Here is an 18,682-nt window from a genome sequence, read left to right as displayed (position 1 = left end):
GCGTGGAGAGCTTTAGCCAAGGAACGGTTAAAAGTCTGTGTGTGCATAATCACGGTTTGCACTGATGTTAAAGGGAAGGGCAAGTGAAGCAGCAGGTTGAACTTGGACAGAAATGACGGATACCGACACTCTAAGTGATTTCCACTCAAATCGGATTTCACTGTCTCCCTACTCTTTCGCGAAAGAAAACAGACTGTAATTTGTGAGGGAGGAGGTACATTTTACAAGACATCCTCTGTCACACCAGTGTACTCCTCTCATCTCTTGCTCCCTGTACTTGAGTTGAACATTGTATGATCCCCAGATCCATGCTGCCAGTTTCGACGATAGAATTTTAAAAACCACACAGAGCGAACTCTGGCACCTGATGGGTCTGATGATGTGCTTCGAAAGATTGAAATTTTATCGTATCACCTCATACCTGTGTTTTGTTGTACAGCCCCACACCTGAGTTTTATTGTACCGCTTGTGTTTTAGGTGTGGTTGGAAGAAGATTGTTTTGCAAGCCGAAATCATGAAGGGGAAACGATAGAGGAAGTCAGTATCTATCAAAAACGCTCAACTCTTTTAATTGTCATTTCCCTTTAAAGTTAGAAATCGTCAGCCAAGTTCTTAGACCGAAAGGTTCCCAGAGACAGAAGTGCAGAAATGCAAGGGAGCGCACACCCACTGACCCAACTTTCCACCCCTCTTCCCTAACACACAGCGGCTCGCAAGATAGGACATGACTCTTCATAAACAGTCCAGACATGCCATAAACACAATGACAGGAAACAGACTAAACATTCTAGACATGCACTCATGCAGAGGTGAATAGAAAAGGTTTAGCACTGAGGTGTTGAAGAGCAAATAGTCACAACGACTTACATTGCCACTACCAATTGAGGTCACTGCCAACGGACGGCAAATACTCGTGTGTCATCTCGTGAACTACTCGCAAACAGCTTAGCGGCCAGTTAACACTTGTGAAAGACTGTCACAGGCACATGCCAGACTAAAGCAGCCACAGAGTGGACAGTTCGTGACCATTTCCGGGAAGACCAGGTCGCTGCGAGTGTAATTTGTCACAGCAACCATAAGTGTGCCTCAGTGACCGACGCTGAGGTGGAGGCCGATGTCGTGAGACTGGACTGCGTGGCGGCACCGTTCACACGGCACACTTTTCAGGCCAAATAGTCTGTGGTCATGTGACCTTTAACACGCTTCTCGTTCAAGCGCGGCGCTCGAGCTAATAGTACATCCGAATTCTCCAATACTCAGGCTAACACGTGCGCACTCAATGCTACTTATCATTAGCTTGCATGTGGCTGTACTTAAAGGGGAAGGACATGTAGATCAGACATGACATTCTACATCGCGCATATGCGCATCATCAGTTCAAGGTGATTACAGAGACGTTTCAAAATAACATATTTTGATCAACTGTTCAAATGTGTTATTAACATGCGGATCAAATGTGCTTATGCTTGGTGTTTTATGCTTCCCCAACTGCTTCTGCCTAAAGGATATTAAAAAAGTACTCAAAGGACCATGCGACCAATTTCATCTCGCCATTTCGACTATCCTGGGCGGTTGGGAATATCTTCTGCATGGAACGGCCAGTCCACTTCCTTCCGTTTGTCTTCCTCGGTGTCTACCCCTCTTCAAAGCTCCCTGTATGATGGTCAAAGAGTAGAGTGCTGGCCAACAGCTTCCGCCGTCTTACAATTACGAGAAGGGGTTCCTTTTGTCAGTGCTGATCTTCATTCTATTTGTTGTGTTCGTTTGTTGGTAAAGTCTCTCAGTTCGCAGTAAGTGCTTGCCGTCAAATGGATGTCGTCTGCAAATTGTAGGTGGGATATGGAGCTCCATGCCATGGTCGATTGCTTTGATCATCACTTTGCTAAAATGGCTGATGAGGCTTTTGATTGTGTAGGTTGTTATTGTTTACTGCTGTCTTTTGTCAGAGAGTGATTGTATTCCTTCCTTGGGCTGTTCTTGGCGTTCCCAAATCTTTTGCGCAGAACGGTGCGGCCCTTTGTTGTTTCTGCTCCTCTACCTGCTTGACCAGCTCAGTTGTCAATGCCGGGTGACTTTCCTCCCGTCAGATTTCAACCTATTCCTTATGACGTAGGTCTGCAGGGTCGCAGGTTCTAGTGTGTTGTTTTAGCCACCAGGTTCGCGCCTCATTTTGTTTCGGCTACAATATACTGCTTGGTCTCGGTAAGCATACACTACAGGAACTAGACAAACTCTGCAGGAGGACTGTAAAATCCTTCTATACACGTGTGACTAGTACGTTGATGCACGGTCGTCACAGCACGTGAGAGAAGACCGTCAACGAGGCAGGATGAAAAGGCGGGAAAAAGGGTACAGTACCTGGATAGTGGAGGTAAGTGGCTCACTTTGTCTAGTGCATGACTTGAGGAATGCGGAACTTAACCCTCTTCTGACCGCTGCCTTCACCTCCCCTGATAAATAACATGCATCTCTGCAGAGCATAGGATATTTTTTATATCAGAGCAAGCATCAGCCAGCGACCTTGAGCTCAACGCTAGCATGTGCAGCTTCCCATTCAAACAGAAGGCAGCACAAACGTGGCCAAAGATAATTTATTTTATCACTGGTGTCGAGCTGTATCTCGTAAACTAAGTCCGCCGACATTGCAAATTGAACAGCCTGAATATATCCCTATCATAGATTTTTACGACGTAGCAAATTATTTTTAAATAATATAAACACTGGAGGAACTAAGTTATAAAAAACATGGAAACAGAACTATTCACGAATGAACCCATATTTCTTATTTCCGTCAAACTTGTTTTTCCATTTAAATTTCGTTGTTCGTTGTCTAAATAAAACTTTCTGCTCATTGCGTGCTCGTTGACACTGCAATCCCGACGGGTCACCTGAGACGTTTGACCAGGTGAGAACTGTTTTCACTCGCGTGGCAGTATCGTGATTCAAGGCATGCGTCGCCCGCTGTAATGAAGCACGGTGAAAACAAAACATTAAAACTTAACAGCTAGCTCCTGTCGTGTTTGTTAATTCTTTCTCACTACATAAAACCCTTCATTCCCTTCAAAAATGTTTCTCACAAAAGTATTACCAAGATCAACATCTATAAGCCAAGTAATTTGGTGCTGTTCTCTCTCCTCTGAGCCTGTCCCTAGTATCGCTAGCTGTTACCTGCTGGTGCGAAGGAAAGGCAAGAACACCCGTACACAGCTGCAACAGCAAGACAGGTAAGCTTTGCCCTGCAACATCTGAATATGTAGATGCTGCACTGACATCGTCGCAGGTGAAAATCTCCACTTCCTCCTGATTGATACGGCGTAAAACACCAATTCCCCCCCCCCTCCTCCTGATTGATTCCCCAATCACTGCGCTCGACTGACTTCACCTAATCACTGATGGTTGTACCCAGTGACAGGTAAAACTTCAGGTATTCTGTACCGCCGACTGTAATGTACTGCCGACTACAGAGAGTTTGAAATAATGCTGGGTGCCTGGACCCCACCGATAACTAACAACTTTATGTGTACAGCAGCTTTTGACATGTATGTTAGGACAACACTTAATCCCAAGGTGAGAACTAAAAATAAAATACATTTTTGCCTGCTTGCTGTCAGGGGATCAATCAATCAATCAACCATTTAATCGATCGTCAATTGACCGATCGAGCAAGTGATAAGGTTGAATGCAACTATGCCGTGCAAACTTTTCAAAATCTTGAGACTGTCTCCGACAGCCACAGAAAAACATTTTAGCATCTGCGGCGGCTTTTCTCCGAAAACGATCTAAGACTAACCGCCGTTCGCAAGGGAGTGGGGGTTCCTGACGCCTGCTACGACTCCTGCTTGCCAGAGACGCCCACTCACTGCCATGCCTGCACGTGCAAACAGATGCACGTGAGCATGCGTGTACCTACAGGTATGCGTGCCCACACGTGCATGTCAGCCATGTGGGGTTTAGTCTTGGTTTCCATCATTCATGCTGAAACGACATAAAACCTCTCTCATGGAATACATACACCCTTTCCATAAGTACAGCGGTAAGCTTCTTTCTTTAATTAACAAACACTATCTAGCAAGCCGCTCTTGATTGTGTGGTCAGGCATAAAGCTCAAGTTCTGACCGTACCTAAAAGTACAGATATACTGCAATTTTCTCTTACAGATAGTCCAGTCTATACACATCTTCAGTGAAGCTGATGGTCTATCTTTATTCCTGAAAACAAAGAGAAATATCTTACTGGTAGCTTGAGGAACGTGTCGCGGGTTGTGGAGATCAAGTTGCCATTACTCCTTGCAGTAGAAGTCCACACCTACTTCAGTGTTCCATTTCCGCTCGCGTCCACGTGTTACGGCAATCCCCGTGCCCGCCAACTGGCCAGCCACAGGTATTCCACATACTTTACTCCTGTCGCGAGGCTCTGGATGAGGAGGTTGAGGGGGGAGGGCAGAGTACAACGGCTATGGGCGTCGAGCGCGCGCCGTGCAGCGCGGCACGTAACTTACGTCATCAGCTGCAAGGGCGACGCCGCTACTGATTGACTGCCTTCAGACTGACTGACCGTCCCGCAACCTCCCCACCTGTCCCCTACCCGAGCTTTGCACGGGGTCTACGTGCCGATCGGCTGCATACGCGCACCTTCGTGCAGTAACGCAGTACAACGTCAGTGTGGCGTAGATAGGACGGCGAGCGAGGACACAGATAGAGGCCCTTAGCGGTTGAGGCGACGGCACCACGCGTGACCTTCACTTCGTCATGTCGAGCAGGGTGGCACAGGGCGCTGTTAACATTGCCGATTATTTTTTTTTTTCTTCCTTCTTCATCGGAATGCCGACATACAATGGTGGTTGTGATGAATCTAATTTTATTATTATCATCATCATAGATGTCGTCATCATCATTCAAAACCTCCCCATCCGCCCTTTCTGTCCCGACTTGAGCAGAACAGCAACAGCAACATCGACTGGAACTGACGATGCTGTACCAGCCCAACACAAAAGTTCCTTTTGCACATGTGCTCTTTCCTCCCGCTCATGTCCATTGTCTTCCCATCATCACCCCTCACACCCCTAGTATGACCTCCCCTAACCCTGACCTCCCTCCGAGACTAGTATATCGCAGAATACATGAACTTGACAGACCGCCAGCCTGCTCCTGACAGTACAGTGGCAAGCTCTTGTGACAGAATATAGAGTTCTTGGTTAAAAGACAGATGCGCAGGTATGAACCGAAAAAGCTGTAGAAAGATATTGATGCCATTCACATGTCCTTCTGTCGCGCATCACGATCGGATGACACTACATTTGTCCTCGACACAAGGGAGATCACCAGCGCCTTTGACGAAACAAGAAAAGAATGGAAGGATAGTCTTTCCCACGCCGAATGCCCTTCAGTCAAGCTTCGTGACCACCAGACTCGGCCGGGGGTTGGGGGGATAGAATGTCACCGAGACGTGGTTGCCAGGATTCGCTGAGAAAATACCTCATTGTGTGTGCAAGTGAACGATAGTCACTCCCAGCGTCATGGGAAAGCGGGCACGGCGGGACACACACACAAAGGCCGTTCCCTACTCCTCGCCTTTATACAGATGCTTCAAATGATATTTGTAAAAATAAAACGTTTATCTCCTAAAATCCTTCCGCCACCCATGAAGTGATTAGTATACGCACTGTCGTGTGCGAAAGGAAATTATCAGTTTTCCAACCAGCAAAAGAGCTTATTACAGTTTGTGTTTAGCAATGTATTTCGCTCACGTAATAACTCAAAATGCTGTAATTTCAACAATTGCTAACTTAAAACATGACTATTGTCATTCATCAAAACAAATATAAAATAAATTATAAATATACATATAATGAGCGATTTGTAGCTACAAAAGAACATAAAGATCAAAATGAGTTTGCGTTTAAGAGTAAATACATAACAGAAAAAAAAACCAAAACCGGTGCGTCGATCTGTAAATGAGATATAAAATATATATATCCTTTACTTTCATTGACCACAATCGATGTCCTCTGTTCTCACTGTCCCCACTGTTCACTTTGGTCACACTAAGCGCCAAACTCTCGCTATTCACATACAGTAAATATTGAAATCTCACTATTCACAAACAGTAAATGCGTTTCACTATTGCGTTAAAAAAAAAAAGGTTCAGACAGCTCGCAGTGTATCTACAATGCTTCCTACTTCCCAGCCAGAAAATTTTAAAATGAAGCTCGTCTCTGGTCTGATGATGATGATGATGAGAGGAGGAGGAGGAGGAGGTCCACCTTAGCCTCGGTAAATGTGAGTAGGAAAACTCAAGGCTGGAAAATTCTTTCGTGAGAATGAACCAGCTTTCTTTCATTGCTCACAGAATCCCACACACCTCCTCTCCCCTACCTCTCTCTCGTTCCAAAACTGGAAACTCTTCGTAAACAAACTAAGTTTCATAACATAATCTTAGCAACAACAATCCCCAATTAATGAGGCTTTACGTGTGATTTTGCACGAACAACCCCAAATCCCACTGTGTCATAGCTCGCGCGATACTACCAAAGAATCAGTGTCGCTCGAGATGAGTAGACACCAGATATAAGTACTACGTGCCACTGCTCACTCCTGCAGTGAGTCACTAAATTGCAAACTGAAAATAAGACGCAGTTGATTTTATTGAGTTTTCAACTCATCATACGCGATCAGTCTTGCAAAGGAAACGCAACATAATAAATGAGTTGCAAGGAGTGTTGGGGATCTCCCGCCTATTTCTTCCTTTTAACATCGAAAATAAGACACTTTGAAATTAACCGAGTGCTAAAAGTGGACATGATGTTTCAAGGTTGATCTACAGGGTGTTTACACTAACGCGCAAACGCTACAAAAAACTATCACTCAAACTCCACAGGTTTGGAAAGAAACATCCTGCTGCTGCTGTTGTACGAGGATTGCCAGCTGGATTATTCTGTCATAAGAGGAGGCTAGTCTATTGGTTAGAGCAGCTGATCACATTAGCCGGTTCGAAACCAGTGTGACGCAGTGTACCCCTTCCCTAGTTGACTCCTTGTGAAATAGGTATTCTAGTCCTTAAAGGGTTATGTAAGACGAAACAGCAAGGGGGAGATGGGCAACGTTTTGGGGGTAAACGAGGTAGGGGGAAACTTTCACACGCCCTCCTCCTCAATACAACTGCACACACATGCAGACGAGCGTTTGGTATATTAGCACCTTCGTCGGCATAACATCAAAAGAAAAGAATGAGGTGCGTGGAGGTGATTCTGCGTGTTTGCGTAGCCTCAGAGCTTCGCTATTTATACATCCGACTGCAACACAAAACGTTCGGCATTGTGTGTGTGTGCACGGTGAAGGTCAAGGAGGGAGCTGCCTGCGAGGAGCCATTTCTTTATGAAGCGAAATCAGAGGGCCTCTCTCCAGCTCCTGGTTGTCCTCCCTTTCCCAAGGTGAGCACGGCGCAGGTAGCGGTCGCAGTAACTTGGAGATATCAAAGTCCCCCGGCCAGGTAATAAATCAGGTCAACTCCACGAGGCCAACAGTTTCTTCATTGTAAACCTCCCAATACGCAACAAATGTTCTTTGGGTTTTTTCCCCTCCGGTATTATTCGTGCATTGTTCTTCTGTACCTGCAAATCTGTACCTTCCATAAGTCACGTACCGTGATATCACTGGCTTTGAAGAAAATAAAGTTCACGCGCTGCCCCGTATCGAGACCACGAGGGTCAGAGGTCTCCACAAAGAAATGCGGTAATCAAGATTGCGCTTCAAGCACAACTGATGTTTCTCAAAGCTATGCATTGTTCTCAATTATTTGTTATAGGCACCGAAGAGGCTGTGCCTGTTAAATTTATGAAAACAGGGGACTGCTGATGATAAATGAGACATTTTATATTTCTACATGAGTCTATTCAACATTTGCTTTTTGAATGCTGCTTAGCAAGATTAGTTTAAAGTTGACGTAAAAAAACAAAAATGCCGTATTGGTGTATTGGTTGAGATAATATCAACGGTCGAAAACTGCTGTGCTCACACAACGGGACTTTTACATATTGTTACAAGCGGGAGCAGACAGCAGATAACTGAGCTAAAGCATCCCGAGAAGGCAAGAACCCGATATAGCACAAAATATTTTTGTATCTTTCCCTCGAGACAGCCAAGACAGACTCAAACTAGGGTCTGTCTCAATAAGACAACGATGTAACTGTCACGTGAGGGCAGGTGTATGAGAGTGCCCAGACTAAAAGCCACATCTAAAAGAGTTCTCCTATCTACAAATTAGGTGCTAGAAATACAACATAGATATAGAATAGATATTAATGTTGGATATAAAATAGATGCTAAAGTTCATAAACAGGCACTCGCACAATCACGTGTAATCTCTCCATTTTTGTAACTTGTATGAACAACCTATTCAGAGCAAATTTTGACACTGTCATAATATGAGAGAATCCCATGAGAGAGCGAAAGACAGAAATAGGGAGGCAGAGGGGAGCATGGCAGATGCTGCAGTATTCCTTGTTTTTAATAGAAAACGTGAATACTGGCCCCGGGGATCCGGGCACGCGAGCGATAGTTAACCTTAACTCCTGCTGCCCACGTCAACATAAACTTGCAAGGGAACCACACATACCATTCTCACATGTCGATCTCTCAGTTCACTACGTGGCACACGAGACCCCATCCCTGCTGTTCCCGAACATAAGATTGAACGATGTGTGATGTAACGTATGAAAATAACAGATTTATTTAACATAAAAATATACAAATACAAAAAGTCTAAGGGGAGTCCCAGTCCTACCCGTGCTAAGCGTACTTCCAGTATTCTAGTGCTGTTACCTCTAAGTCGACCATTCACTCTCATAGGCACATCGACTTAGCTCGGATGTTACGCTGTTACGTACTTGTGGATCCACGATGGTGGTTTCGTGAAATACAAGAGCTTCACGATTTCCCTACACTGACGCCGCGCATAAATTAGCTTGACTACAGCGACAACTCGTAATTTGAAGATAGAATAGTTATGAGAACATAATAATCCGTGGCAGTGCGGAGGATGCTCGTCAGAGAATCAAAGCTGCGACGGCGGCGATGGTGAGATAGAAACTGGGACAGTGATAGCTTTGGCTTTGCCCCGAAAGTTAGGCTGTGAATATGTACAAGCCTCTAGTCTTCCAGTCATGTTGTGTGTCTGCAAGATGTGGTCAATGTTGTCACAACAAAAGCGGCGAATCTCTGCTTTCAAAGGACTTTATCAGAAGCGAAAGACGAACGCATTCGTACACAGTCTCGTCACATGTCCGGTGGGTCCTCAGATGCCCCTAATGACGATGGTCTAACGGCAGAAGCTAAAATGATTCTGTCATGTGACTTGGTCACCCAAGGTTTGTTTGAGATAACATACACTGCCTTGATGGAGTGCTATTTTACCACTTTTACTCCTAAGTGGTTTGAATTTAAGATTTTTTAGTCTGTTTTGGAGGAAGAAGGGAATGGGTAAAGAAAAGAAAGGTTTAGCGAATGTGGAGTGGACGGGCTGTTCATCAGCGGACTTTCACAGTCGAATGCACGATCAGACCCAGTTTCGTGGGCTCACTGCTGCAAAACTGCATCAGACTGCTCGTCTGCGACTGGTACAAAAGAAAATCCAAGGAAGAAAGCCGGTTTTGGGACAGTCTGGTTTATCCAGGTGAACCCATACATAAATTCATGCACACGCTGCTGCATACGCGCGAGCAATGCTTCACTGGCCTTTTGTAACGACAGTAGGAAACAGAAAAGCGAAGCTCCTTCTCATGAGCATGTATACATAGATACACTCAGTGTTCCTGTGCGAGACTACTCATTAGCATAGATACACCCAGTGTCCCTGTACCAGGCATCTGATGGTGTAATGCGGATTCTTTGATGTATCGTAAAAATATTTTTGTTCCTGGTTTATAACTTTTCGTCTGTTCTAAACATTGCCGTCTGAAGCTTGCGGCCTTCATGATTTTTGTTTTATGTCTTCATAAAGCACTTTATAAAACACGTTTCCTACGGAAAACAAAACATTTACTGAAGATATTTGCATTCACATAGTATAAAATGTCCTTGTCGTCATGCGTGAGACTAGGCTAAGCTACAATCAAGAGGTATTATTTTATAATGTATTCTTTTTGGGGGGTTTTCTGAAAGGTATATTTGTAGTGATTATCCTGCAATTAATTTTTTACGGTCTCAAAAAGTATATGTATCTCCTTGAGACCTGCAACATTACCTGTTTCAATGTAGCATAAGACTAGCGATTTTTAACACCACTTGCAGACGCAGTTTCCAGGGAGTGAGTCACGAAAAAGACACATTTCAGCTGTTCATCCCTGCAGCCAGACTTTAAGAGCTGTCTCATCACCGTAAAAAAGTTTAATGAGTCGGCCGAGAATGTCATCAGTATCCTGCTCTTCAAACTCATTTAAAACTTCAGCTGATTGTGCGAAACTGGATTTTTCGCAATTAAAAGTGCCATGCTGCAAAGTGAAAAGTTTTGTAATACCGAAAACCTACACTTTCGTGCCTTTTATGACTTCAGTTCTTGAACAGGAAGTTCACACGCGTTGGGAACATAAGGGGCGTCCGATCCCGTCGTCAGAGATAGTGAGTTCATCACAAGCTGACCACGGCAAAGAAGGTCTCATCAGCGATGAATTGTAGGTGGTGCACCATCTGGAAGGCTGAGCCAACATCTCTGGGTAAATGAGGTATTCACCGCCTCTAAGTAGAAGAGAGTTTTACAGTACATTTCCTAGCGGACACCGAACATGTGACCTCCAAAGTCGAGCGCCATTTTAACCAACATGGCTAAACTGCAAATACTTGAAATTATTATGAAGATGGAAAGAAGAAATAGTTCGAGGAAGAACAGAAAACGCCATGCTTAAGACTGGTTAAGTGTTCATTTCATATCAAAAGAAGGATCTATGAAAATCCTTTAGGTAAATTTTTAGAAGACAGGATGAAAAAAATAAACTCTTCACAAACTTACATTAACTAAAGTTCATTTCATAATTTCATTAGTTGAAGAACTTCAGGGCCTAAATTAAAACTATTTTGGAGGAAGGAAAAAATTTTCAAGCATCATCATGAATTTATAAGAATGTGCTTAATATAATAGTTTTATAGAGCTCAGAGATGAACGATTGCTGGCTGTTTCGCGACTTATAACATTCTACGAGTAATCACACTTTCTTCTGTCATTTACTGTAAGCCGCCTGACAGCGATACTGATAGGTCCAAGTTATAAACCCGTATTTACCTTTTGTTTTGCAAATATTTGTTTGAAAAAGGTCATGCAATATTTCCTTTTTACGGACCAAAAATCGGAGGGGTCAGGGCTTGAAAGCTTACACTCTCTAATGTCCATAAAGGAAAACGCTTAGATGGGAGGCTTCACTGAATAAGAGATTTTGGAATAAACAAGAGTAATGAAAATGCCTTACTTGATATCAAATATTATTGATTCTCTAAAACACTAATACTTGAAGCAGTTATTGATGCAGTTTTGCGTGCATGAAAAGATAGTTCTAATATTTAGAGCAGTTTCTCGACATCATGAAAATATGAACACATGTTCATTGTGTGATTTCTCTACGAAGTGTGGATGAAATATTCGAGATGCCCGAATATTTAAATCTCACCCACAATCAGTAGGTGGAATGTTCAATTTCTGAGCGACTGAAAATGCCTTGCAAACTCATGCAAGATGCACTACTGGAAAGTGTAATTTGTTTCCGCAAGATGAATGGCGTCTAAGTCAAGCATACACTTACCTTGCATACGCACGACGTATTACACACAACACAACACGACGAGCCCCCGTAGAGGACGATGATGAAGAAGAGATGTGTAGGTGAATCGAATCAAAGAGGAACAAGGTCAGAGGAATGTCACTGAGAGTCACAAAGAAGATGGCGGAATAAGACCGTTGTTTTCCCGCTCACTTGGCTATTTTTAGAGCGACTGCTTTTCTCTTATATATGACGTCATTTTCTGCTTCAAGTGACGTGGAACAAATGACGCACACATGACGTCAGACAGAAGACACCATTCATACACGAGACACTACGAGACTTATCACAACTCATTACACAGATGAATATTTGGCTATTGCGCGTGTGAATGTAGACCTGATCATTGACCTTTGTCAGAGACAGGTAACGTACTTCAGTGTCCGCCATTTCGGTTGTTGGTGACGTAGCACATTTTTCGTGTGATTGAGCTGACTGCAAGTCAGTGGGCTTGGGAAAAATAATCTTGCTGCCCCAAAAAACTTTCCTTCAAGCGAGAGAGGAAACACGTGTGTAACATGCGGATAACGTTTCTCTGTAATGTCAAGGCATCAGCTGCTTCCCGTTAGCAACGATTGGGGAAGTGGGTGTTCACAGCTGTTAGTGACGCGCCCCATACATGCGGATATCTGTGCGCATGCATGTGTTATGTGTCTTTTGATTGTGTGGATGTCAGTTTATGTTTACGAACAGTTCACGCAAAGTACATAAGTGGAGAAAATATTCAACACACACACACGCATGGACACGTCTGTCAAAAAAAAAAAAAATGTGCACTCACGAAGTTTTGGCTATTCTGACGTGCAGACTTGCCAGTGCACGTAACATCCGTACTCTGACGGTCAGCAGGTCACACACCTGTCCCTCCAGTCATTCCCCGCCCTCCGCAGCCTCGTTTTAGTTGACGGCGCGCCTCGTTCGTGTTTTGTAATGACGCAATTTAATCCACGCGCTAATCACCAGCCTCCTGGCGCCACAAAACAGTTTCATTCGTGACGGGCAGCTGCTGTAGTCGCTGGTCGCCAGGTAAAGACTCTGCCCTCAACACACGACACGTCCGGCTCGACTGGCGGTGGTGGTGAAGGACACTGCCACCCATTGTAACCCAGATGATGGCTTAAAAACCAAGATGAATGCTACTTGTCTTCTCTTTCACCGCGAACACAAGCGACTAAGAGGGCGGCACCAAATAGGGGAAGACATTTGTCGGGAGTAATTTTGTTTCGAGAGATACAAAAAAAGTTTCTAACAGCCTCTCAAAATGGCATTCTGTAAGGTAGTAAGTGTCCACACGGCCTCTGAACATAGCTAGTCTGTCACATAGCAAGTGGCTAGACGACTACCCTGCCTTACCAACTGCTAACCTTGCGGATTCTGAGAAAGGTAAGGGAAAAGAGAAAGACAACTAACCGAAGAGATTTAGAAAGAAAAAATATATGTAAATGAAAGGAAATTTTGTGCTGGCCATTTTATGGTCTGTGCCTCATCACTCTGCTCTGATGCAAGAAAAAATGTTGACAGTTGTTTTGGATACTTGAAAGCAGCCAAAACAACAAATCCTGTTCTGTGGGAAAGGCTAAATGCTCGCTTTTCTAAAAGAGCACCTCAGCCTGAAGAAGGACGTGTAACGGCAGAATCTCATCAACGGGGTTTTGGAATGGGTGGAAGTATTTCAAAAAATAAAAGCAGAGGTCACCGATGATGTTAGGAGTTTTTTGTCTTCTCTTGCTCTACATGTTAGCCATGTCACCGAGAGCAGTGCTGTGCAGCCAAAACTTTGATCGTTTGAACAAAACATTAGGTTATTTTTAATGTCATAGTCACTTCCACCGATCATAGTCAGCCAGAGTATACTTTGTAAACCTGTACAGTAAACACGGCAGAGAAGGCTAAGGATGACAGAAGAGTTTGTAACGGCTTGTAGTCTGCGCATGTACGATTGCATGCCAACCGTCTCGCCCCCAAAGCCGCTGATTACAGGGCTGAGGCCAGATGTTCCGCCAGCAACATCTCCCTGCCCACATTCCACACATTCGGGCTCCTCGCCGGAAAAGCCTTGAGGACGGAGTCTCTCAGCTATGTGTCGGACGCACTGCATCACACGAGCGCACCCCGCGCGCGCACACACACGTGCATGGAACATGCATGTGTCGCAATGTTGCACGTGCTGGCGTCTGTAATCATTTCCAGCTGTGTACTTCATTCGAATAGAAAAGTTAAAGGTTCTATGTCATTTCGCACCCTTTAATACAGACTCGAAGCAGTTGGTTTTTGCAGGTAACGCCTGTAACTACCATCTGCTTGTGTTGCGAAAGCATCCTGCTGTCCTGAGCTTGTGTAATGCTACAGTCACCTGGCTACATTGCATCATGCTACAGCATCCTGGCTACCTTGTGAAAGGTGCAGGAAGTCAGCTAAATATATCGCATTCACGATCCACAGATGGGTGCTACACATGAAAGCTGCTGTTTAATGAGGCTGGCTCGCCATTTGTTTTTCACGTAGCTATGAAATTACTTCAACATATGAGAGGGAGGGTGTGTTTGTGTGTGTGCGCGCGCGGGTGTGTGTATGTATGTTCTCGTACATTCTGGGCGTAGTTTGAGATTTGTTGGAATATGAGCCTATCGTGGAAGTGGCTTGACAGCACGTTCCAGCATGTTCTCCCGTGAGACCCAGCTACCGACCCTATAAATCCACTAGTGCAGAAAGCTGGCAGTCATATATCCTCATCCAGCGTCTGCATAGTTCATCCCTCTTGAATGACTCATTAGTCTAGCTCTGGCACAGGTATATCTCTTCTGCCTGCCATTGCCACATGCTGTGAGATGTGGACATAGGTGAGGCTGTCTTTTTCCCTGTCCTATCAGGCTTACCAACCCTACCACCCGGATGTTAGCTCAATGTTCTTTTAGATATGTAAACGATATTATCTGACTGTTATTTTCACGATGCGAAGAGGAGTGTTCTTATCTCCAAGCTATACCATTGGCTGTTACTTAAGGTCTTTACATTCCATCAGGTACCCGTTTCTTCTCAGTCATCTGCTAGGAAAGCAGAGAAAACTTTCAATGAAAAGCGTGTGCAGACCTCTAAGCAGCGACCTTCTATATTTTGCCAGAGACAGAGCATTGGAAAAGTCGTGTGTGGCTGTCAACTGGTGAAATGTCGAACTGATCGGACTGGAAGCGACAACTCGGAAACATTAGGAGATTTATTTTAAAAGGGGCTGGGCCTTTGTGTCAAACACAATGACTGTAAGTACTCACCTTCAGCATCAAGTTTACTCCGTTCTCTCCCAGTAGTCAACTCCAGCTCAAAACACTTTTCTGGCTAAATTCCACTGAACGCAGAGACGACAGTGTCAGTTGCAAGCCTGTCCCGCACAAAAGGAAGATGGCGACTTTTCCTTACTGTATCAATAGTGTAACACTGTCAACACGTCCAACATCACCGCAAACTATTCAAAGTTTTTAAAATACAAGAAGTTTTATAAAATTCTGTTACCACGCGAGAACAAATCATCAATAGTTTAGTCAAGGCCTGACATTTTTTTTTCCTTGCAGTGCAAGCTGAACTTTGCCACCTTGCCGACAGCTGCGAAGTGCACAGGTCATTGTCATGTACAGCTATATATTTTTTAAAGCTCCCTTTAGGACAAAAGAACATCTGCTGGCAATGGACAATCACGGACGTGTAGAAGTTCGTTGGACAATCGCTCACGATTATTTCCAAGCTGAGGTTGGCGATCTAATGCTGATTCAGCCCGATGCTGACATTTTCCTAGCACTCCGCCTTCGTTTCGAATCTTCATTCTGACTTGTACTGTTTATTCTTTTATTTCTCTCACATTTCATGCCTCATTTTCCCTTCAGAATTTTCTCGAACTGCGTACAAACACGTACCAGATACCAAACTGGTCACCACTAAAATAAGGCAAAGAAAAAAGTTGCTAAAAGAACCTGACTGTAAAGGAAGGACTTCCGTAAACAGAATATCTCATTTCACGCACGGGCAGTCACCCTGGCCACGCCATTACACAGAACAACAACTCAAAAAAAAGTATTGCTCACTTCCTCTTGGGCCCCGGCTCGACACAAGTACAGGCCACTCGGCGGAAGAGGCTGGGTCATCAACCACAAGTTTCGCTACGCAAATCTGAGGTCAAATGCCACTTGACCTTTGACGACATGGGCGCTAACTCCATCCTGTCACTGTATTTGCACCTTGTGATCGCATCTTTTCAGCCATCACTTGTCTCGCGGAGTTTGTTCCGATTGTGGGCAGATTATGTCGCCCTGACTGTTTTATTTGTTCGGTTTTGTAGCGTTACCATGACAACTCAACAGATTGGGAAGGTGTAGCTCCCCCTCCTCGTTCATCGCCGTTTGGAGCTGAGCGATAAGTTAATCTGGCATGCATACGACAGTATCTTTCCACATACAAATGGGCCCATAAACATCAGAAGTAAGAAAAATGCTACAAACATTTTTAATGCAAGGGAACAGATAGAGGCACTCTGGATGTTGGCGTGTCGACGGTTCAAGTCATCTGTCAAAGGAGTTTTTAAGGTTGATATCAGCTACACTGCAGATAGACAAGCTTTCTGTGTTTGGGATTCACACCTTTTAGGAGGCGAGCAGCGCCAGGGTAAGAGTGGTGGACGATTCAGAAATGAAATCTTACATTTAATGTTTTATGTGCATGTTATTTCTGATTTGTTGGATCAGTCCTACACATACTCTGCTTAATCTTGCTTTAACGGCATTTTTACTGTCAGGCTCGTTTTGGATAGTCATCTACTGTGTGACTCGGGTGACTAAGCTCAATATTACCAAAATCAAGCCTTTCGTGGTGACAATACGAAGCAAGATAGTTCAACACACAAGGGGCGGCCTTAGGTATGTGCAAACTGTGCACCAGCTAAGGGCCGCCAAATTCCAGGGGCCACCACGCCAATATATATATAAACAACAGAGTGGAGAAGAGACCACCGATTCTTCCTCTCCTCAGGACCCCCACGAGCTTATAGCCGCCCCTGAACATACCAAAGAGCTCGGCATTATCTGTGTCTCAGTGATGGCGAGTGATTAAGGTTTTTATTCGTCAGACAAGTGATTTTATACATTCCTTTTTCTCTTTTTTTTTTCTCTCACACACACTAGGTTTGTCTGTGCCTATGCCTCCTGCTACCTCCACCCAACTCGGATCAAATTGCTTACCTTTTTGTTTCCTCTTTCTTTAATCTTGCGTTTATCTCAAGTTCCACAGCACTTTCCTGTTCTTCCACACTGACGCAGTTCCTGCAAACATGCGCACTAGAGACTTGTCAAGGGAGATAGTGTAGAGGCTGTAATCTGTCGTCCCTCGCTATCAGTGACCGGCACGCGCTCACCGCTGTGCCCCGAGTCATCTGACGGAAGACACTATCAGCGTCAGCCATGCGTCTCGCTGACCTCACGTGACCGATGGACGTCTGGGCGACGTGACCCATGGCCACAGAAACGCTGTGTATGCTTGTACCTCGTCAGTGAAGACTAGGTGTGAGGACTGAAATTAATATTCATTGACTATTTTCTTCTTCCGTATATTATACATCCTACATCGTAAATCATTCAGTAAACATTAACCAGGTGGGGTTACATTGCTGCATGCAAAGAACCTTGACCTGCACACTCCAATACTCACAGAGTGCAGGGTCGAACAGGTACATACGTATTTGGTATTTACATACGTATTTACAGGTGCACGCACACACGCGAACACATACACACCTACTCCCTTGAACCCCTTCCTGCCAAAAATACGTGAGTTCTACGTCAGTCAACGTACAGTTCCTGCCGAGTTGCCCACTGGGATATTTGGGGATGCGTCGTTTGAAGCTTAAAATAGCCGGCGCAGACACGTGCCAGGGTCAGAGAACTGACCTGACGTATGCTTTGTTTTGTAAATGTTTATGAATACTTCGCATCCTGTTGCGAACGAGTGATGTCAAGTGTTTTGGCCCTCGACAATCGCCCAGTGAAGCTGACTGTTGCATCATCATAGACGGCGCTGTGAGCCTCGCAGGCCCCTTCCACAGCCCAACCCAATTCCCCACCCAATAATTATTCGCGATAAGTCTCTGGACATACACTAGAGAAGGGTACCGAGAAAGATTTTCACCTCAGAATAAAGAACATGTTTGACAAGTACTATTGTCTGACTATGGGTGGCGGGAGAGAGGTTTTCTTGTTGCTGCTGCTGCTGTTCCACAGATACATTCAACGAGAGTACTACAAACTTGGCTTCAACCGTTTTGAGTGACTGCAGCAGACAGGAAGAATAAAATATCCACAAAAGATAACTGTTCTATGAATGCCTTTTTCAGAGGGTATCAAGTGCGGAGCTGGTAATCGCTGTTTCAATGGAGCTTGTATTGTACAGTCCTCCCTCCACCGGCGGGTCAGCAAGCCCATTGTCAGCCTGATGCAATGAAGTATGGAGTATTTTTATGATGAGGATATTGTATCAATGCAGTGATGTTTTATTGCACGAATTTTTATACTTTATAGTTAATCGTTAATCTTGAATAAGCCTTTTATTTGGCGGCAGTCTAAAGAAGCCAAAGCCAATAAACCGGGAATCCCCCACCAGTCCCCCTGTGCTGATGTGAATGACCGCTAGAAGGGTATGTCAGTGTGTCATGGACCCAGCCTACATATTACTAATTAATTATTGTTTCCCTCATTGAAGTAAATTCTCCATGTCCTTTCCTGATTCGATGTCAACCGTCTTTCAATTTCTGTTTGTTTTGTTTTGTTGTTACTGAAGCTATTATTGGGTTTACAGGGTGCGTGAGAACGGTGACGTCGACACCCGAGGGAAAGAGTTGATGCC

The 18,682-nt window shown here is 44.5% G+C and overlaps 1 protein-coding gene across 9 annotated transcripts in view; it reads right to left on the bottom strand.

The window, feature by feature from the left end:
- LOC112559106 overlaps positions 1-18,682 on the bottom strand; it is a 92,267-nt gene that overhangs the window by 67,763 nt on the left and 5,822 nt on the right. The window contains exon 1 of one of the 9 annotated variants that reach the window (XM_025230034.1): positions 17,026-17,254. The exons of 6 other annotated variants lie outside the window; for them this stretch is intronic. The gene's annotated coding sequence lies outside the window, so the exon portion shown is untranslated. Of the gene's footprint in view, positions 1-4,233; positions 4,381-15,072; positions 15,891-17,025; positions 17,255-18,682 lie in introns of those variants that run through there. 2 more of the 9 variants (XM_025230035.1, XM_025230036.1) reach the window with 2 other exon arrangements.

This window comes from Pomacea canaliculata, linkage group LG3, assembly GCF_003073045.1.
Source record: "Pomacea canaliculata isolate SZHN2017 linkage group LG3, ASM307304v1, whole genome shotgun sequence".
NCBI classification, from domain to species: domain Eukaryota; kingdom Metazoa; phylum Mollusca; class Gastropoda; order Architaenioglossa; family Ampullariidae; genus Pomacea; species Pomacea canaliculata.
The sequence above is the reverse complement of the archived record's forward strand: the minus strand, read 5'-3'. Positions and strand labels throughout refer to the sequence as shown.